This window comes from Canis lupus, chromosome 16 (assembly GCF_003254725.2).
Source record: "Canis lupus dingo isolate Sandy chromosome 16, ASM325472v2, whole genome shotgun sequence".
Lineage (NCBI taxonomy): Eukaryota > Metazoa > Chordata > Mammalia > Carnivora > Canidae > Canis > Canis lupus.
In genome coordinates, this window is record NC_064258.1 from 44,579,361 (window position 1) to 44,600,194 (window position 20,834).

General features: G+C 36.6%; 1 pseudogene; it reads left to right on the forward strand.

Moving 5' to 3' along the window:
- Window positions 1–3,120, forward strand: part of LOC112675165 (COP9 signalosome complex subunit 3-like) — a 55,498-nt pseudogene extending 52,378 nt beyond the window's left edge.
- Window positions 3,121–20,834: the final 17,714 nt, after the last annotated feature.

Consider the following 20,834-nt stretch of genomic DNA (forward strand, 5'->3'; position numbering starts at 1 on the left):
CAGCAGTGAATAAGGAGGATTCAAACTTCTTCACATCATTGTCAATACCCATTACTGCCCATCTCTTTGATTATAACCACCCTATTGGGTACAAATTAGTATCTCATGTGGTTTTAAGTTGCATTTTCCTAACTGTTACTGATGATAAACAATTCTTTGTGTTTATTGTCCATTTGTGTATCTTCTTTAGAGGAATGTCTAGTCAAGTTCTTTGCCCATGTTTAAATTCAGTTATATTTTTATTATTGAGTTGTAAAGGATCTTTATATATTATAGATATATCAAAGTCCATTATCAGATATGTAATTTTCAAATATTTTCTCTTATTTTCCAAGTCGTCCTTTAACTTACTTGTCATTATCATTTGCAAATTAAGTTTTTATTTTTAATATAGTCTATCTTTTTGTTACTGTTGTTGCTGTTGCTTGTGCTTTAGGTATTATTTCTAAGAAACCACTGTTTAAACCAAGGCATAGACATTTACACCTATGTTTTCCTCTAAGCCTTTTATACTTTTGCTCTTACATTCAAGTCTATAATATATTAGGAGTGGATTTTTGTGAATAATGTGAGGTAGAGGGTCCAAATTTATTCTTTTGCATACAGATATTCAGTTGTCTAAGACCATTTGCTGAAAATTATGCTTTACCCACTGATTGGTCTTGACATCCTTCTCAGAAATCAACTGACTATATATGTATAGGTTATTTCTTAATTCTCAGTTCTGTTTGTTGATCTGTAAATTTATCTTCACACCAAGATTACTGTAGCTTCATAGTAAGATTTTAATTCAGGATTTATTCTTGTTTTTGAAAGTTATTTTGGCATCCTGGGTCCCTTGCATTTCCATATAGATGTTTGAATTAGCTTATAAATTTCTGTAAGAAGTCTGGAGGCCCTCTGGTGATTCACTGTGGCCCTTCCAGAGTGGCCACCTCTTCTTGGCCAAGCTGCCTCTGCCACTTGGGCTACTCTGAGGAAAACACAGTGTCTGCCCTCAATTTGTGAACAGTGTTAGTTCTCAGCTCAAAGGCAAATGATTCAACCTCATGAACTGATAAACAAGAATAAGGAACTTTTTTGAAATTTTTTGTAACTCATTGTAGCTGAGCACTATATTTGGGACTCTGGATATCCTAGAACTTTTCATGGGTGTCCTTGCCTTTTTGTTTGCAAAGTTTTCTATGCCCAGTGTTCCTGGTTTCCAAATATGATTCTTAAAGGCATAACTTTTCTTTTATTTTCTTTAAGTATTTTTGTGAAGATTTTATTTATTCATGAGAGACACACACAAAGAGGCAGAGACACAGGGAGAGGGAGAAGTGGGCCCCTGCAGGAAGCCCGTTGCAGGACTTGATCCCAGGACCCTGGGATCATGACCTGAGCAAAGGTAGAAGCTCAACCACTGAGACACTCAGGTGTCCCTTAAAGGCATAGCTTTTCATTAGTACTTGTAATGGGGAACATATCAATATGCAACAAATAATTTCACTGGGCTTTCAAGCCAGTTAATAAATGCAGTTGTGGAAGCAAACAGCCCCTGGGAAGAATTGGCATCCGTAAGGCTGCAATAGACAAGCTTCAGATGAATATAAACTAACTTCAATACATACTTATCTCTGCCAGCTTTGCCTGCAAGCAAAATGCTTTCGTGTGCCCCTCCATATCTTGACATAGATATTATGGGTATCTGTAAAAAGAATAGAGCTCTACTAGTCCTGCATTTTGTTTTCTGTATTTTATGATGTTTTGACCATTTAAGGGGTCCCATGGACTGGGGGAGGGGTTAGCTAATTCCTAGAGGCAGCTAACAGCTTGCCTGTGAACATGCATCTGATATGCAAACCAAACAATCCCTCCAGCTATACCTCTGTCTCATTTTCAGATTCCTGCAGTCAGGAACACTATACCCTGACCTAAATCACCCCAGATCCAGGTACAGGACAACTAGGCATCACTGCTATAGTCCGGAGTCTACCAAAATTATTCAAACTATCTATTCCTAAGCTTGCTTAGCTTGCCTGCTTTATTTTGCTTGTTTCTTCCTCCAAGAACCAGAAAAAAGGCTTTGAGCAACCATGGTGCTTCTCCATGTGTCTCCTCCTCTTGGGAGCTATTTAGCAATAATATTTTCAATGGCAATTATCCCCTGATCTATTGGCCTCTCCATATTTGAAAAAAATAAAAATCTCAATGTGCACTCTAGAACAGGAACCTATATAATGCAAAGAACTTTTTACTATACTGTTGTATGAAAGGATAATCTACACCAGGCTAAAGACCATTTTAGTTCTCCAAACAGGCTAACCTCACCTCTGCCATGGTGATCAGTCACGTCATGTTGGAGTCATGTAAAAAAATGTATTCTAGCTTTTCTGATACAACTTGGCAGAGTACAATAGCTACCAAAAAATACATCTCAGATTATGGGTAAATTCATTAAGTCCCTTAGCAGTGCTTGCCATGAGTTAGCACAAATGTATTCAAACAATTAACCTTTCAGAATTTTGAAACCTAGTCAACATTTGCAATGAAATTTTTACTTAGGATAACATCATAGGACTGGAGAAGGAAAGTGTTTCATCCCTTTAAAAGAATACTGAAAGGCTCAGAAAGACTTTTTAAACATTACTTTAGTAATAAGGCAAGTTGTGTGCAATCTGGACCTCAAGAGATGGAAAAATATCCATTACACATGATAGAAGATGGTGAAATTTTTGCCAGTGTTAATCAAAAGAATATTATAATCCATTTTTTAAGGATTTTATTTATTTATTCATGAGAGACATACAGAGAGAGACAGAGACACAGACAGAGGGAGAAGCAAGCTCCATGCAGGGAGCCCGATGTGGGACTTGATCCCAGACCAGGATCACCCCCTGAGCCAAAGGCAGATAGATGCTCAACGCTGAGCCACCCAGGCACCCCTATGATCAGTTTTTATAATGACCCCCTCCAGAATATAATATAGAGTCCAACCATGCTTCATAACATTGAAATACATAGACCTCGATAAGCGACTGAAAACCATGGACGAAGAGATTGCAGTGAGTACCCAAACTGTGCAAAAGAGGATCACAGAAGGTTAAATCAGTAAACAAGCCATCCAGTTACTCTTGAAACTAACATGCATCCCAAGTTAAACAAAGGTAAAACCATCACCTTTGGCCAATAGTGAGTGTTAGAAGACTGGCAAGGGAGGATCAACAGTATTTCAAATCCTGGATGTTGGACAATTTTTTTTTTTTTTTGACATCTTCAGTCCTATGCTTTCAGATACCATTCTTTCTACAAAGAAAGGAAAAAAATCAAACTTTAAATTATGTTGTGGATTTATTTATCCTCAGGTTCATTCTATTCTTGCATTAAATCTACCTTTTTTGTTTTAGAGTAAAAATATGCTTTCAATTTTGATACTGATTGCATTGAATCTGTGGACGAATTTGAGGAGTATATTAGTTTCTAATTGCTGCTCTAACAAATCACCACAAACATAGTGGTTGACCACAGCACTAGTTTATTCCCTTGCAGTACTCGAGGTCAGAAATCCAAAATAAGTTTCGCTTAGCTAATGTCATGATATCCACAGGGCCGGCTCCTGCTAGAAACAGTGAGGGGAGAGTTTGTTTCCTTGCCTGTTCATTGTCTGGTAGTTGCCTCTATTCCTTGTCTGTGGCCTCTTCTTCAATTGTCAAAGTTCATTCCTCCAATCTCTGCTTCAACAATTTCATTATCTTTTGATTCTGACTCCTCCTGTGCCCTTCTTATAAGGTCCATACAGTTATACTATGTATATCTTGATAATCCACTATAATCTCTTTCCGTCAAAATCTTTAATTAAATCATATCTATAAAGTCTCTTTTTCTATATAAGGAGACATTCACAGTTTCAGAGATTAGCACGTGGACATATTTGAGGCAGGGCATTATTGCCACTTGGAGTATTGCCATTTTAACAGTACGAACTCTTCTGACTCATGACCATTGGATGGATCTTCATTTATTTAGATGTCTTTAATTTCTTTCAACAGTGCTTTGTCATTTTCAGTGTATAAATTTTTCACTTCTGTTAAATTGATACCTAAGTATTTTATTCTTACTGATCTATTACGCATTGAATTGCTTGCTTAACTTCATTTTACAAGTGATTAATCTAGTATACAGAAATGCAATTGATTATTGTATATTGATATTGTATATACTGTAATCTTATTGACTCCTATATTAGTTCTAATGGCTTTATAGTGGGTTACTTAGGATATTCTAAAATGGAGATTATTTTATTTCTTCTTTTCCAATCTGGATGACTTTTATTTCATTTTCTTGCCTACATGCCCTGGATAGAACTTTCAGTAAAATATTAAATAGAAATGGTGAGAGCAGACATCCTTGTTTCCATTGCATATTTATTCTAAAGAAATCTCAAATTAAATTTAGAAAAATCAGAATTTACAGGCAGGTTAAATGTCAGAAAATAAAATAATCTGTACTTCTGCATTTGGTTGGAATAGTTTGTGACAGATCAAGCTACTACTAAGAACAAGTGGGGGGAAAAAGCCAAATAAAATGTATAATAAAATGATAATTTTTAATTACATGGGAAAATTGTGGAAGCAACATACACTAGAGGAACTATGGTCCAGGATAGTCTTTAATCTTGGAAGGTGAGATGATTATCTGCAAGTACATTTTTTGGAAATTATCCGCAATTTTGGATGTGGCCTAACATACAAGAACATGAGCTAGGCCTGTGTCAAAAGCCTTAGAGGCAAGGAGCCAACATAAGAAATGAACCAGACGCAAACTAGGTCCTAATAAAATGGAAACCTAAGCTTAATTCAGCTCAGTTTTAAGGTGATCAGCCCCCTTCTCTATTTGTCTACATTTTAAAATTTATAGTATTTCGGTTATAAAAATATTGTTTATTTGCCAACATAAAGGATCATATAATTGAATACTGAAGGAGAATAAAAATGCACCTGGAGAAACTGAAGTGTTAAAAATCATCAGACTGGGACAAAATAACTTTAATTAATATATTCAAGAAAAAAAAATAAAAAGATGAGAAAGATTAAAAGTTGAAAAATTTGCCAGATAATTGGATTCTATAAAATGAATAAATGGAAATATTAAGATGGACAATTTTATACCAAATTTTATACTGAGAATCCTATGAATGAATTTAACACAATAATACAAAATCAAATGCCAAATGTACAACTAAAATTTTTCCATACTCTTGGATGTTAGAGCACATATTTCTAAAAATTCCAAGGGTCAAAAGAAGAAATTAAACAATATTTATATTGAATATCATAGAATACATAACCCATTAAACTTGCAAGCTGCAGTCAATGCAGAGTTTAGAAAGAAATTTAACACTTAATTGCATATATTATAAAATAAATGCCTAAAAAAAAAAAAAAAAAAAAAAAAAACCGTGATCTAAACTTGATCTTGCTAAACTAGGAAAGGAAATCTAGCCTGAAAATGTAGAATAATGCTTGTAAATAAGAACATAGGTCAACAAAATAGAAGATAAAATATGCAATACAGAAAAATTAACAAAGCCACAATTTGGTTCATTGGGAAAGTTAATAAAAGTGATAAACTGCTATCAAGACAAACCAAAGGAAAAAAAAGAAAACACACATTACCAATATCAAGAAAGAAAAAGAGGATTTTTCTTTTCTTTCTTTATTTCTTTTTTTTTTTTTTTTTTTTTTTTTTTTAGAGAGAGAGAGAGAGAAAGCATGCATGAGTGGGGGAAGCAGAGGGAAAAGAAGATAGAGAATTCTAAACAGGCTGCATGATCAGTGTTAAGCCCCACGAGGAACTCTGTCTCACAACCCTGAGATCATGACCTGAGTTGACATCAAAAGTCAGATAATCAACCAACTGAGCCACCTAGGTGCCCTAGAGAAAAAGAATATTTTAATGTAGAAATTATATTCAGAAAAAAAGAAAATGAGAGCATGTTTATAAAGAATTAAAGTCAATGTTCTAATTAGTCATGTCATTTTTCTTTCCAAGTCTTTCAAAATCTTCCTGTGGCCCTGATGATGAACAGGGCAAGTATGATCTGCTGCTTGTCCATATATTGAGAAGTTCATCTGCTGATACTGGACCTGCTCAACCCTCTCTAAGCTAAGCTCTCCTGGCTACTGGCTTCTTTCAATCCTTCATACCTAAAGAGTTCTAACCAGTACAAGGATTTTTTACAAATGCTGTTTCCTCTGCCTTAGACTAGGCAAGCCAAAGAATCTTTTAATAGAGCCCCTTACTCTGAAGAGTCCTTGAAAGCAGACTTTGCAATCATGGTTTTCATGACATAATTTCTTGGACCGTGAAAAAGTCCAGAGCATAACTCCAAATAGATTATTGTAGTGAACTCTGTAATTTATTTTTCTTGAATTTAAAAAAATAGTGATTAAAAGATAGTCCATGAATACACAAAAATAGAAAAGAGAAAAAAGCAACTCATATTTCAATCTGTCAAAAGAAATGTATTATAACATTGTTGAGTAGAGTTTTACAGTTTATTTTCATATAATGTAATTTTAAGTATTTTTCCACATTATAGTTTTTTTTGAGTTTATAATATTCCACTGTATGGAAACATCAAAAATAATCATTTCCTTTTGATGGAAAATTAACTTGATTCTTTTCTATTATAAATAACACTTTCATAAACATGTTTTTTAATAAAGCATTTTTTGAATTTAGGGTTATTTCCTTAGACCTTATTTCCTAATTGTGTCTCTATTAGGTCAAAAAGTATGCATGATTTTAGAATGATTATTACTACATAAAGCCAAAGTACTACCTAATGCAAAATGCTACTGTTCAATTCATTAGCAGAATATGACAGTGCCTACTTTCCTTTAAGATTTTCTCAATTTTTAAAATATTTTCTTTTTTTAATAATAAATTTATTTTTTATTGGTGTTCAATTTGCCAAATACAGAATAACACCCAGTGCTCATCCCGTCAAGTGCCACCCTCAGTGCCCGTCACCCATTCACCCCCACCCCCCGCCCTCCTCCCCTTCTACCACCCCTAGTTCATTTCCCAGAGTTAGGAGTCTTTACGTTCTGTCTCCCTTTCTGATATTTCCTACCCATTTCTTCTCCCTTCCCTCTATTCCCTTTCGCTATTATTTATATTCCCCAAATGAATGAGAACATATAATGTTTGTCCTTCTCCGATTGACTTACTTCACTCAGCATAATACCCTCCAGTTCCATCCACATTGAAGTAAATGGTGGGTATTTGTCATTTCTAATGGCTGAGTAATATTCCATTGTATACATAAACCACATCTTCTTTATCCACTTATCTTTTGATGGACACCGAGGTTCTTTCCACAGTTTGGCTATTGTGGACATTGCTGCTATAAACATCGGGGTGCAGGTATCCCGGCGTTTCATTGCATCTGTATCTTTGGGGTAAATCCCCAACAGTGCAATTGCTGGATCTTAAGGCAGGTCTATTTTTAACTCTTTGAGGAACCTCCACAGTTTTCCAGAGTGGCTGCACCAGTTCACATTCCCACCAACAGTGTAAGAGGGTTCCCTTGTCTCCGCATCCTCTCCAACATTTGTGGTTTCCTGCCTTGTTAATTTTCCCCTTTCTCACTGGTGTGAGGTGGGATCTCATTGTGGTTTTGATTTGTATTTCCCTGATGGCAAGTGATGCAGAGCATTTTCTCATGTGCGTGTTGGCCATGTCTATGTCTTCCTCTGTGAGATTTCTGTTCATGTCTTTTGCCCATTTCATGATTGGATTGTTTGTTTCTTTGGTGTTGAGTTTAATAAGTTCTTTATAGATCTTGGAAACTAGCCCTTTATCTGATACGTCATTTGCAAATATCTTCTCCCATTCTGTAGGTTGTCTTTTAGTTTTGTTGACTGTATCCTTTGCTGTGCAAAAGCTTCTTATCTTGATGAAGTCCCAATAGTTCATTTTTGCTTTTGTTTCTTTTGCCTTCGGGGATGTATCTTGCAAGAAGTTACTGTGGCTGAGTTCAAAAAGGGTGTTGCCTGTGTTCTCCTCTAGGATTTTGATGGAATTTTGTCTCACATTGAGATCTTTCATCCATTTTGAGTTTATCTTTGTGTATGGTGCAAGAGAGTGGTCTAGTTTCATTCTTCTGCATGTGGATGTCCAATTTTCCCAGCACCATTTATTGAAGAGACTGTCTTTCTTCCAGTGGATAGTCTTTCCTCCTTTATCGAATATTAGTTGACCATAAAGTTGAGGGTCCACTTCTGGGTTCTCTATTCTGTTCCATTGATCTATGTGTCTGTTTTTGTGCCAGTACCACACTGTCTTGATGACCACAGCTTTGTAGTACAACCTGAAATCTAGCATTGTGATGCCCCCAGCTATGGTTTTCTTTTTTAAAATTCCCCTGGCTAGTCGGGGTCTTTTCTGATTCTACACTAATCTTAAAATAATTTGTTCTAACTCTCTGAAGAAAGTCCATGGTATTTTGATAGGGATTGCATTGAACGTGTAAAATGCCCTGGGTAACATTGACATTTTCACAATATTAATTCTGCCAATCCATGAGCATGGAATATTTTTCCATCTCTTTGTGTCTTCCTCAATTTCTTTCAGAAGTGTTCTATAGTTTTGAGGGTATAGATCCTTTACCTCTTTGGTTAGGTTTATTCCTAGGTATCTTATGCTTTTGGGTGCAATTGTAAATGGGATTGACTCCTTAATTTCTCTTTCTTCAGTCTCACTGTTAGTCTATAGAAATGCCACTGACTTCTGGGCATTGATTTTGTATCCTGCCACGCTGCAAATTTCTGTATGAGTTCTAGCAATCTTGGGGTGGAGGCCTTTGGGTTCTCTATGTAGAGTATCATGTCATCGGCGAAGAGGGAGAGTTTGACTTCTTCTTTGTCAACTTGAATGCCTTTAATGTCTTTGTGTTGTCTGATTGCTGAGGCTAGGATTTCCAGTACTATGTTGAATAGCAGTGGTGAGAGTGGACATCCCTGATCAATTTTTAAAATATTTTCTAACTGGGTAATAGATACCACACTTATTTTAAAGACAAATTTCTATTTTATTACAAGTACTTCCTATAGACATTTGTGCTTCAGTTGCATTTTCCTCTGTTTGTACATGTTTTTACTCCTTTTTTTATTGTAAGAATATTGTCTTTAGATTGATAACTTTTCAGACCACTTGAAATCATCAGCAGTAAAGTTATACAGCCCACATGTATGGAATAGAAAACAATGCATTAATGTCTTTAAGAAGAAAAGGGGGTATTTGTTTTCTTGGAAAGTATTTGAATTGACCTTCAAACCATTCATCATGTAGTTTATAGAAACCTACCATTTCTCAATTTACTTTTCTTCACTACTCTCTGCAAAAATAGTTAAAAGCACAAAGTTCCTAAGGCACATCTACTCTGCATTGGAGAGAGTTTGCTGATAAAATTGTTAATTAGCAATTTATCAAGATATCCATGTCATTGTGTATTGTAAAATGCCCATGGGCCAAATGTAAATTATTCATAAATTAACATAGGAAAAGCAAAAGCTAGATCAGCAAGTTGAAGGTCATATCTACCTGATACACTGAAATGCTAATCAAACCATAATTATTAAAGATGAATATAGATAGATATAAGCATTTCTGAATAAAAACTACACATAATGTACCTTAATTCACTTAATAACACTTTCCAAATTAAATTTATGAAATTGTTAAATGTCAGTCTCAATTCCTCTTTAATAAGTGTTATTTATTTATTTATTTATTTATTTATTTATTTATTTAATTTTGTGAAACCTATACAATACAGCTTTAAAAAAAAGAGAATTCCAGTTATTTGTGAAAAAGACCACAAGGAAAAATCAAGAAAAGCTGGATAGTTGTCTTCCACCTCTAATTCCTATGAACTCTTTCTAAATTGTTTGTACTATTTTTTTAGATTATTTATTTATTTGACAGAGAGAGAGAGAGATTACAAGCAGGAGGAGCAGTAGAGAGAAAGGGAGCAGCAGACTCCCCACCCAGCAGGGAACCCAATGCAGAGCTCAATCCCAGGACCCTGAGATCATGACCTGAGCCAAAAGCAAATGCTCAACCGACTGAGCCACCCAGGGGCCCCTGTTTGTACCATTTCTAAATACAATAACAATATTCAAAAAAATCATGTCAGACAGCTAGAGTGCCATAAACAGCATTAGGGGAAAACTAACAGGATTTATTTTCCACTAATAACAAACAGAGCAAAAACATTTTTTTTCTGATTTATAAAAGCTAACTTATACCTACTCGGCAAGCAACTAAATGTGTCTGTACAGCAATATAGACAATCTGTCATTCTTGGTTACTTGCTTTCAGTTTCCATTAAGAATTTATCTTAATGGTACATGATAAAAAACAATGTTTGTGTGCACCTCATATTTTCTACTATCGTAAACAATTTTATTATCAAGCATGTCAGATCATTTCAAGTTAGTAGATATCCATTGAGCCCTATGTGTTTATAGCATTTTTAGCTGCTAGAATTATCATGATGAAGACAACCCAGGTCCTGCTTTCAATGACATTGTAGTAATGGATATATTTCTGAGAGTACTGGGATTTTGGTTTGTCAAACATTTTGTTGATTAACAGCTTATCACAGCCAGAATTAGCCACTTAACTCAGTTCCAGGGAATTGACCAAGGTATCTATGAAAGTACAAAATACCCTAAATGGGTGTAAATTAAGATCTAACAAAAAATATTGTTTTATTTTTGAGCATCTTTATGTGATATATCTAATGAGAAACTTTTTAATATACCTCCTGGGGAATTCTTTATATATATGTGATAGAGAGAGAGATGATAGATGATAGATAGATGATAAATAGATAGATAGATACATAGATAATTTTTTTTTGCTTTCTCCATTACAAGAATGTATAAAAAGGCTGTTGTTACAAAAACCACTTTACAAATGAGAAAACTAAGGCTTAGGAGAGGTTAATAATTTCACTGAGATCCCATAACTAGTGGCAAGTGTCACTGAGCCAGTTCTGATCCTATAGCCTGTGGTTTTTACCATCACGCTGTATCTGAAGTGTTCAAGAGCATGATCTTCAAAGCCAAGCCACTGACTCCAGAGCCATTTTACTCTTACAACAAGATACAACATGTTTTGTGTATTGCTGTCTATAAAGAGAGTAAAGAAAGAACCTCTGGGAACCTCCTGACTCCATTTCTGGTCTACAAAGCTATAGGGATCTTTCCACTGCTTTGCACTCTGATTACCATTTCCTTTCTATTGCACAATCAACTTCGATCTGGTGCCCTTTAGAGAACGAGGAAGAAGCTCTGTGTTAAAATTTGTAAATACTTTTAATCGAATGCAAATAAAATGATCAAACTCTGAGAAAATGAAATCCAAAGTAATAATGCCAATGTAACACTTCCACGCAGAGCAGATGCTCAATGTTCAAAGATTCCTATAACCTATTGATGCAATCATACTTCTAAAGGAACGAGCCTGTGCTCCTGAGTATTTTTTTCCAAGTTTTAATGAGGATTCACAATGTTAAAGCAATTTGCTTATTCCTCCTTAATTTATTTGTGTTGAATAAAGCTTATTCAGCCACCAGGAAATGTGCTCAGCCTTGTGATAGCTAAAACATAGAGATGTTTGTGAACACTTTTGAGAAAATGAAGGTTGTTTGGAGAAAAAACAGAAGAGGAAGAAATCATGGGCTTTGAGGATATTACAAAGTAAGCAAGTCTGGTAACCAAGAAACACAGACAGAAAGGAGGCGTTGAGAGAAACCAGCCTTTCCAGAGAAACACTTGGCTCAGGATCATCAGGAGGGTCAGCTGGGGAGAACACATCACTCCTGAGGCCTCTTGTGGTGTACAAAAATCCCCTGGCCCAAGACCGCTGACCCATGCCTTCACAACTGTTTTAAATAGACCAACCCTAACTGGACACTTCACAGGCAAGTCAGCAAAGCCTTATGCTCAATTGTTCATCTTCAGGTATCAGCTGCCAAATGAGTAACTGCTTCCTGGCAAGCTTGGGCAGCCCCAGAAACCCCTGCCTGGTCCCTCCACATTATCAGACCAAAATGAGTGTTATAAAGGTGAAAAGCAAGAGATTATGTTTTTAATGCTTTATAAAAATATAGCAGTTATTCTTTTTCAAAGTGTTATAAATTCTATTTTTTAAACTTTTACAGATATGTCACCAATTATTCTAGAATGCTGTTCCTCCCGTTCTTGGCTGTAAAAGAAAAAAATGTTGCCTCTCACTCCCAGATCACAGAGTGAACTGATTTATATAAGTAATTCGTGTGCCTTTGATAAACCAATCTTTCGTTTTTGGGTGAAGATTTTGGTAATTTTTTCAATTATTTTTAAAATATTTGATGTTCCAGTTAAGTTTTATAATCCATTTTTATTGAAATCCCAAAATGGGTCTATGATGGAGATGATTTGCTGGTATCTTTGGTGGTGATGGGCCGTTGAGAGTTTCAAATGAGATCGTGACAATTGCTTTGGAAACTGTAATGCTCTATGCAATGTGAAAGTGTAGTTTTTATTTGGTACTAATAAAAAGAATAGCAACAGCAAATACTTGCATTTTGGTTTTATCTAATGGAATATACAGCTTCACTGGGTTGTGTTGAAAATTAGGAGTAAAGAAACACCCAAATGAGTAAAAATCTAAAGCCAGGCTTTTCTTTCAACATCAAGAATATATCATGCTTTCTCTTGTTTCTCCTGCTTGGACACCCCAACCCACAACCTCTTTGCTTGGTTAACCTCTTTAGGCTCAGCTTAGGCATGACTTGGGAATATGGGTTGATGATTTTCTTGCACAACTCGAAAAAGAAGCTGTGTTTCATGTCTGGTTTGTCATGTGTATGGCAGAAAGAGGCCATGGGTGAAACTCTTCACAGAATAAAATGACTCAAAGGAAGGAATAGTTCGAGACAGAAAGGACCATAAAAAGGTCATCCTTGCCTCCTTGCTCAAATTGCCCTTCCCATCCTGAAATTTAGAAAACTTTGGTAGAGGGCTTGGTCATGTCCAGTGTTTGGGAGGGAGCTTGAGCCAATCATATGTGGATTCCAGGGGGCTGCAAAGCCTCACCTGAAATCTGGAAGATAGGAGCACAACCAGAAGAGTGTGGCCTGTTGTCAGGAGGTTATTTGGTAGACAGATGGGGGCAAAAGAGGGAAGAGAGTGATCACTTTCATTTATGCTACTTTTCAGTATGTGCAGAGATGCCTGCATCTTGTTTAGGTGATTCACTGATGTATCTCATCCATCTACCTCTCTGGATCATAGATTTACAACATTTTATGTTTGTCAGGTCTGCTGGGCTCCAAGCAGAAGCCTCTTTTATGGATGAAAGACAAATTTATAGACAAAAGGACAAATAGTATGCCTGAAGATAGCATCTTATAGCCCTAGTAATCTTCCCAGAAAAATCAAATCTATAAAAACCTTTTCACAATGTACCAACAACACAGAACAGATGATATTATATCCAGATTATTGAAGGGCTCACAGAATAAAACTGTGGCACATATGATCCAGTAAAAGTGTTTGGATCTTGAAAAAAAAAGTGTTTGGATCTGTTGGTGCCCTTATTAGCTTTTGTTTTAGAAGAGGCTCTACCAATGTTTGTGGAAGAAAACTGTCAGTAAATGAATGCATTTGGTAGATTTGCTCTCTCCTGGATGATCTCTAAACATGGCCTATGCCTTTACAAGTAATTTAATAGTCCATAAGAGACCTTTTTAAAAATAATTTTAAGAAATGCCATTTATTTAAACTACAATTTTTATAAAACCTTGAAGAAACAATGGAGAAGGCAAAATATCATGATGTGTAGATACTTATACCAAATAGTTCAGCAAAGTTCATTTTGTAAAATCTATCAAACTACCTTAGTAGGTTCTGGTTGGGCACTCTTCCTCTGTTTGTGGACAGTTAGAAAAGAGTTTGGGGTAAGGACTGTGAGGATGAGGAAGTGCCCATTGCTATTGCATCATGAGTGAGAATCATCCGCTGGCAATATATTACTATTTTATGAAATTTGAGACAATTCCAGAATTTAAAAAATTACAACATTAAAAGTTGGCCAAGGACTCTTACTGTCAACAGGTGGAGAGAAATCATGGTCTAGACCATCACATTTATCCCTTAAATCCTACAGTGAAGGGAATCTTTGTAACGGTTAAATTAACACATGGCACACTTATGTTAGCAGAATTCAACTAGAATCCTGAGAAACACCCCTTTTGAAATACCAGTATTGACCTTTGCAAATAATCCTCACAATAACCATTTTGTGTATGAGCTTTGAAGTCACAAGAGCAGAGTTTCAATGCTGGCTCCACTCCTTAGTAATTGAGTGACTCTGGGCATCAATTAACCTCTCTGTGTCTCTGTTACTTCACCTATAATGTGGAGATAATTATAGTATCGACCTCATCTATATGTGCAAGGATAATAATAGTATCTACCTCAGAGGTGTTTTGAGACTTAAGATAATAAATGTAAAGCATTTAGAACAGTATATACTTATCAAGGTCTCCATAATAGGAGCTATTAATATCTCTTCAATATCCTAAATCTACAAACGAGCAAGCTGAAGCTCAAAGAGCCTATGTGCATACTGCAAATTATGTCTCCAGAAAGTGACAGAGCAGGGAATAAAGTCCAGTTGTACCTGATTACAAAGCACATATTCCTTCCCACATCATCATATTAGAGATCTGCATACAGACAAAAAGAAAAGAGAAAAGACAAGCAGGTCATCAGTTTGGTCAGGTAAGGGAGAGAGCCAAAGGGAGCCTGATTGTGGTAGAAAGGTGAGTCTGTAAATCTTTGACTCAGTGACCCAATCAGCCTCAGTTTTTGTCTGTTCTAAACTTACATCTTTCACATTTTAAATGAACCTTTTAAGCGAACTCTATCTTATCACGAGTAAATATTTGTTGAATCCTCCCTAAGCATATAAAGCCATGGCAACTGTTCCAAGAGTTAAAGACAGACGTTAGTGTTCATCCTGCCACTTGGGCAGGAAGAGCAGGACACGCACAGAGCATTCATTATAAGCAGGAAGCAAGTATTTCTCTCTCAGACACTAAAGTAAAATGCTACTGACATTCATACCTCAGAAGGTGTGGGGTTTGAGCAGGGCCTAGAATTTGAAAGTGCTGAATAGAAGAGAAAAGAGATAGTCTAAGTTTAGGGAACATGAAATACATGAACCAAAACAGTCTTTGCCAGAGTATAGTGAATGTGAATGAAGAAATGGAAGGTGAGGTACAACTTTTTTCTTATTTTGTATGTATGTATTTATTTGAGAGAGAGAGAGAGAGAGAGCATGTGTGAGCAGAAGGAGCAGAGAGAGAGAGAGAGAGAGAGAAAGAATCCTAAGCAGACTCCATGCCCAGCACAGAGCCTTAGATGGGACTCGATCTCAGGACCCAAGATTAGGACCTGAGCCAGAATCAGGAATCAGAGACTGAGCCACCCAGGCACCCTGGGGTACAACTTCTTAATAGGTACAAGCTCCATAACCAGGAGCCATGAGATCAGGGTGTTTGACAGTAGCCTGATGGGGCTGGGGGCCAACATTAAAAGTTTTAAGAGTAAGATGACTAGATTAGAGCCATAGGATTTTGGAGAGGTTGTGACAGCATATGATTGGGCAGAGAGAGGACACTGAAGAAAGGTCAACCAGTAAGGAATTGCCCTTATTAATCTTACATCGCGGATCGCACAAATGTGTGTCTGATTGGAGGACCTGGTTTAGCCCATTGGTAACCCATTGATATGCTCTTTGAGTGAATAAATAATGTTTAAGTTTAGACAAAAGATGAGAAAATGCTCTGCTGACCCATAATGAGATCCAATAGACTTGAGCTGACAAGGATTAAGGTAATCCTGACAAAAATATAATAGCATTATAGAAAGCAGATTAAAGAACAGGAGTGTTTTTGTGCACACGACCAAGAACACAATCTAATACATTAAAATGTCTGTGTTATTTGCAGAATGGCTTGGTTTGATATTTTATTTTCACTCATTACCATATATGCAATCAAAACTCCAATATATTTCACACTGAAGCTTGTGCTATGAAATAGGATAGTCTGGTCAAACAATGGTGTAATTATACAGCCTCAAAAAATATACACAAAATCTTTCAAAGAAAGAGTTTTCTTCACAATCTGACCGTCGTACACTCAGTTGGTGAGTTCCCTTGCAATATTTTTCCCCTGCCTCCGTGTAGTTTTGGGAGTATGTGTGGGGGGCCCAAACAAAATAAAACGGGGTGAGGTGAATCACTTAAATTCTAATTGGCACAGGTGTTCATCGATGGCTATACAGAAGTCTAGAAAGTATAAGGACTATATTGAACAGGCCCTCTCCTTAAACAGTGTTCTGATATTATTAACGCATAAAATATCTTATTTTCTATTTATCCCGGCAACGTGGCAAATATAACTTGCAAATTTACAGTGGAGCTTACAAAAGTATCAGCTCAGAACGCCTGGGTGGCTCAGTGGTTAGGTGCCTGCCTTCAGCTCAGGGTGTGACCCTGGAGTTTCCAGATCGAGTCCCACATCGGGCTCCCTGCATGGAGCCTGCTTCTCCCTCTGCCTATGTCTCTGCCTCTATGTGTGTGTCTTTCTCTCATGAATAAATACATAAAATCTTTTTAAAACAAAACCAAAACCCCCACAAAATTATCAGCTCTTATAGATGATGATTGCTATTGAAATTTTTTTGTCTGCCTAGATGTCCGTATCTTTTCTTATATGACCAGCTATCTTGGAAGGAGGAGGTGATATGTACCCCAGCCTCCCCCTTCATACCAAAGAGACATAGCCTCTCTTAGAGAAATGGTTCTCCTGTCCCACTTTGGCTTTTTCTTTTTTCTTCTGAGTCATAGCCCTTAAGCAAAAGAAGGGGAAGGTGAGTTAAGGAAGTGGTTATGGTGGAATGTCTCGTACACTGTGGGTCTGGAAGTAAATGCTGGTGTTGTACAACTTTCTCATTGTGCTTCTCTGTGGCCATTTAAATGCATAGGCAGACCTAGAAGGACTCCGGTAAAAGTAGAGGCAGACTATGCTCTCTTACCTGATTCAATTTAGTCTTTTGCTAACTGGTAATTTGAAAAAGTTAGTAAGTGGGAGTCATAAAATGTGATACTTACATACCTCAATATTTTATCCATCTATCTATTTAATTGGTAATTTTTCATAGGAGGCGAGACCCATTTTTAAATACAGGTTTACAGATTGGGAGTGTGATTTTATTTATTTATTATTATTTATTTATTTATTTATTTATTTATCACACTCATAATGCATCTCTGCAATTTTAGAATTATGGCTTCTTTATTTTATTTAAAGATTTTATTTATTTATTTGACACACACACAGGGAGAGATAAAGAGCATAAGCAGGGGAAGCAGCAGGTAGAGGGAGAAGCAGGCTCCCCACTGAGCAGGGAGCCCAACATGGGGCTCCATCCCAGGACCCTGAGATCTTGACCAGAGCTCAAGGCAGACACCTTGAATTATGGCTTCTTTAGAATGAATTAGAATTTAATGACAATCAGACAGCAATATGGGTGCAGAATCGAGACTTTCTCCTCCATATCAGCCTGTTTTGGTTGTCTTGCTCATGCATGGATAATAGCATATTTAACAGTTAGTGTTGATAAACCTTCAAACGAAGTTTTATTAGTTTGACAACTCTTCTTGTTTGTACTATTTCATGACTTTATTAAGCAGCTAATTAAAATATATCATTATAATGAGAGTAAGCCTGCCCTAAACAGGTTTGGGGAAAAATACAAGTAGCACTTGCTAAAAGTAGGGTTCATCAAATGGCAGTAGAATTGCATGGGGGCCAGTGGCCTGGAACTGGCCAGCCGTAGGACCTCGGTGCTCTGTGGCAAGGGGTTCAGTGTAAGAAACGGAGATCAGCTAACTCTTGCCTTAGTTAGGAGGGGATTGATTAAACATGCTTTTCCTCCCTGCTTTGTCAACACCTGGGTTCTTACTGAATCTCTAAGTAGTTGCTTATTTCAACCACATGTAATACAGATGAGCTAGCTTGATCCTGTATAATTTCCCAAAATGCAGTTTCTTTTGCCTTTAAGTAGTTGGCACATTTCATAATAAACTAAGCTGAAGCTGAGAACTACCAATCATTATGAAGCACTCAAAATTTAATAGGTACCATGCTCAGTATTTTTAATCAATTATTTTTATTTAATCTTTTTAACAGCCCTGCAAATATGAAGCCAAAGTTATCAGCGTTAGCAGATGAGAAAACAATGGAGACTCAAAAATATAAAGTAATCTCTCAGGGATCTCACAGGTAATAGGTACAGTTTGCAGATTGAAATTTGTATCCCTCTGAGCATAAAGCTGAAGCATTTAACCATTAAGCAATCTTTTAATATTGACCCATTTCTTTATTTATTTTAATAAAAACACATTTTGGGGATCCATTGATTGGATTATGGAGGTTTCTCAACCTTGATTGCTTCGTTATTAGTCTTTACCTAAGGGGCATCTATATGGCTCTGTCGGTTAAGCATCTGACTCTTGATTTGAGCTCAGGGTCATGAGATCGAGCCATGCATTGGGCTCTGGGCTCAGCACAGAGCCTGCTTGAGATTCTCTCTCCCTCTCCCTCTGCCCACTTTCTGCTTGTGCATGCATGTGTGTGTGCTCTCTCTCTTAAATAAAGAAATCTTTTAAGAAAGTTATTAATCTTTAACTTCTCTATTGTCAATATTAATTTCCAAATTTAAGTGATCAAAACTCATTTGAACTTCTTATGACATTATTTTCATCATTTTTCTTTTTTAAGGATCTGAGAGTCCTTTCATCTCTATTCTTCCTCCTCTCTTTCTTTTTTCTTAGAAATAGTACGTATTCTGATATTCATTAATGTCATAACTGGTCTCTCCTGCTTCCACCTTAACTCCCAGCAGTCTATTCACAGCTCAGTAGCCAGAGTGATTCTACTAAAACATAAGTCAGATCACATCAGTTCTCTGCTCGGACAGACCTTCCAGTAGCTTCTTTACTTACCAAGCATGCAAACCAAAGTCCCTAAGGAGATTCAAGACCTTAAGGGATTTGTGTCTTCATCTCCTCACTTTTCAGACTTCATCTCATTTCATTCCTCTCACTCTTTGTTCTAGCCACCAACCTCTTTGCTTTCTCCGAATGTGCCTGCCTCAGAGTTTCCACATTTCTTGGTCCTTTTCCTGGAACCCATTTCTCTCAGATGTCCACTCCCTGGCTACATTTATATTTTTGTCAAAAATGTTATGCTTTCATTGAGATCTTTTGTTTGCCCATCCCATTTAATATCATACATCCCAGCATCTCCTGTTCCCCTTTCTCACTTACTATACTTTTCTCCACAATATTCATTACCTTCCAACAGCATATTTATTTTTTTACTCATTTACATTGTGTTGCAATGCCTGCTATCCATCTGAGTGAAATGTCTGCTTTGTTCAGCTGCTGGATCCTCAGAGCCGAGATCAGTGCTCAGCACAGGATAATATTCTACATTTTGTTGGATGAATGTCTGAAAGAATGAGTGAAAATTTCAATAAAAATATTTTATAAATCATAATGTATGTGGGTAGGACTGTGAACATGTTTAAAAGCATTAGTGAAACTGTAGGCAGTTTGAAGATCAGCTATTTAGACTTAACATGTAAGGTAGGAGGAAGAACAAATTCACAAGATACAATAGTATTTTATTTTGACAATGCAAAATTGTTATTTAATCATAGGAAAGATTTTAAAATGCTGAAATTTCATCACCTGGTGAGAGCATGAAGGAAAATGTGACTGTATACGTAGATAGATAAATGACACATATGCATTTTACACAGGAACATCTCTATATTAGAATCTGAGGAAGTGTACTCTCAGGGTTTATTCAGCAAAAAAACCCCACGGGACTCTGTCTTGTTGCATTTTATAATCTGCCAAGCCAACTTCATCTAAGTCTGTTACAATTAAGGCACAAAGAACAGTTACAAATGGACTGTATCAAGTAGTTCTTCAACTTAAAAGCTTGACTAGCAGGGAATTACATCAACCTGTCCGTAAGGTCTTGAGAGGCTTAACAGTTCAGGTTGATTAAATTACACCATGGAAAGAAGCATTTTCAAATCATGTTTGCTGTATGAGTTTCCATGAGAAATTCAGAGACCAAAAATAAATAACCAAAGTCTTCACTTGGTGCAGAACAATGTCACGTGCCTGCTAGGTGAGCAGACATGGAAAGATTATGCCCATTGTGGCTATTCAGAAGAAATATTCTGGCTTTCTGTTCTATGTTTTTGCCATAATAACTCCTACTCATTTGGCAGGACAGATACATCAAGTGTAACCTTAAGATCAATATTAAAGTGAGGCGTTTTTACTCACAGAACAACCCAACTGCATCCACATCTGTCATAGCCACACAAGGGTTTGAACCAGGAAGCCTGGATGTTTCTTTCCAATTTTGTTGTGGTACGATGCTAACAAATCTCCAAATTCACAATTCGTCGAATATTGCACATCTTTTTGAGGCCCAAATCGCATCCTCTGGCTCCAGCCACAAGACAGCCTAGTCATCATTTTCCACAATTGTTAGTTATTCGATAACATCATCTTTAGAAAATGACTACACAGATAACACCAGCTAGGTCGTTCTCCTTCTTTACCAGTTCTATGCCGAGGAACTCCTTAAAACTCATTCTTCCAAGGCTGACATGTGAACAAAATGAAGCTGGAGG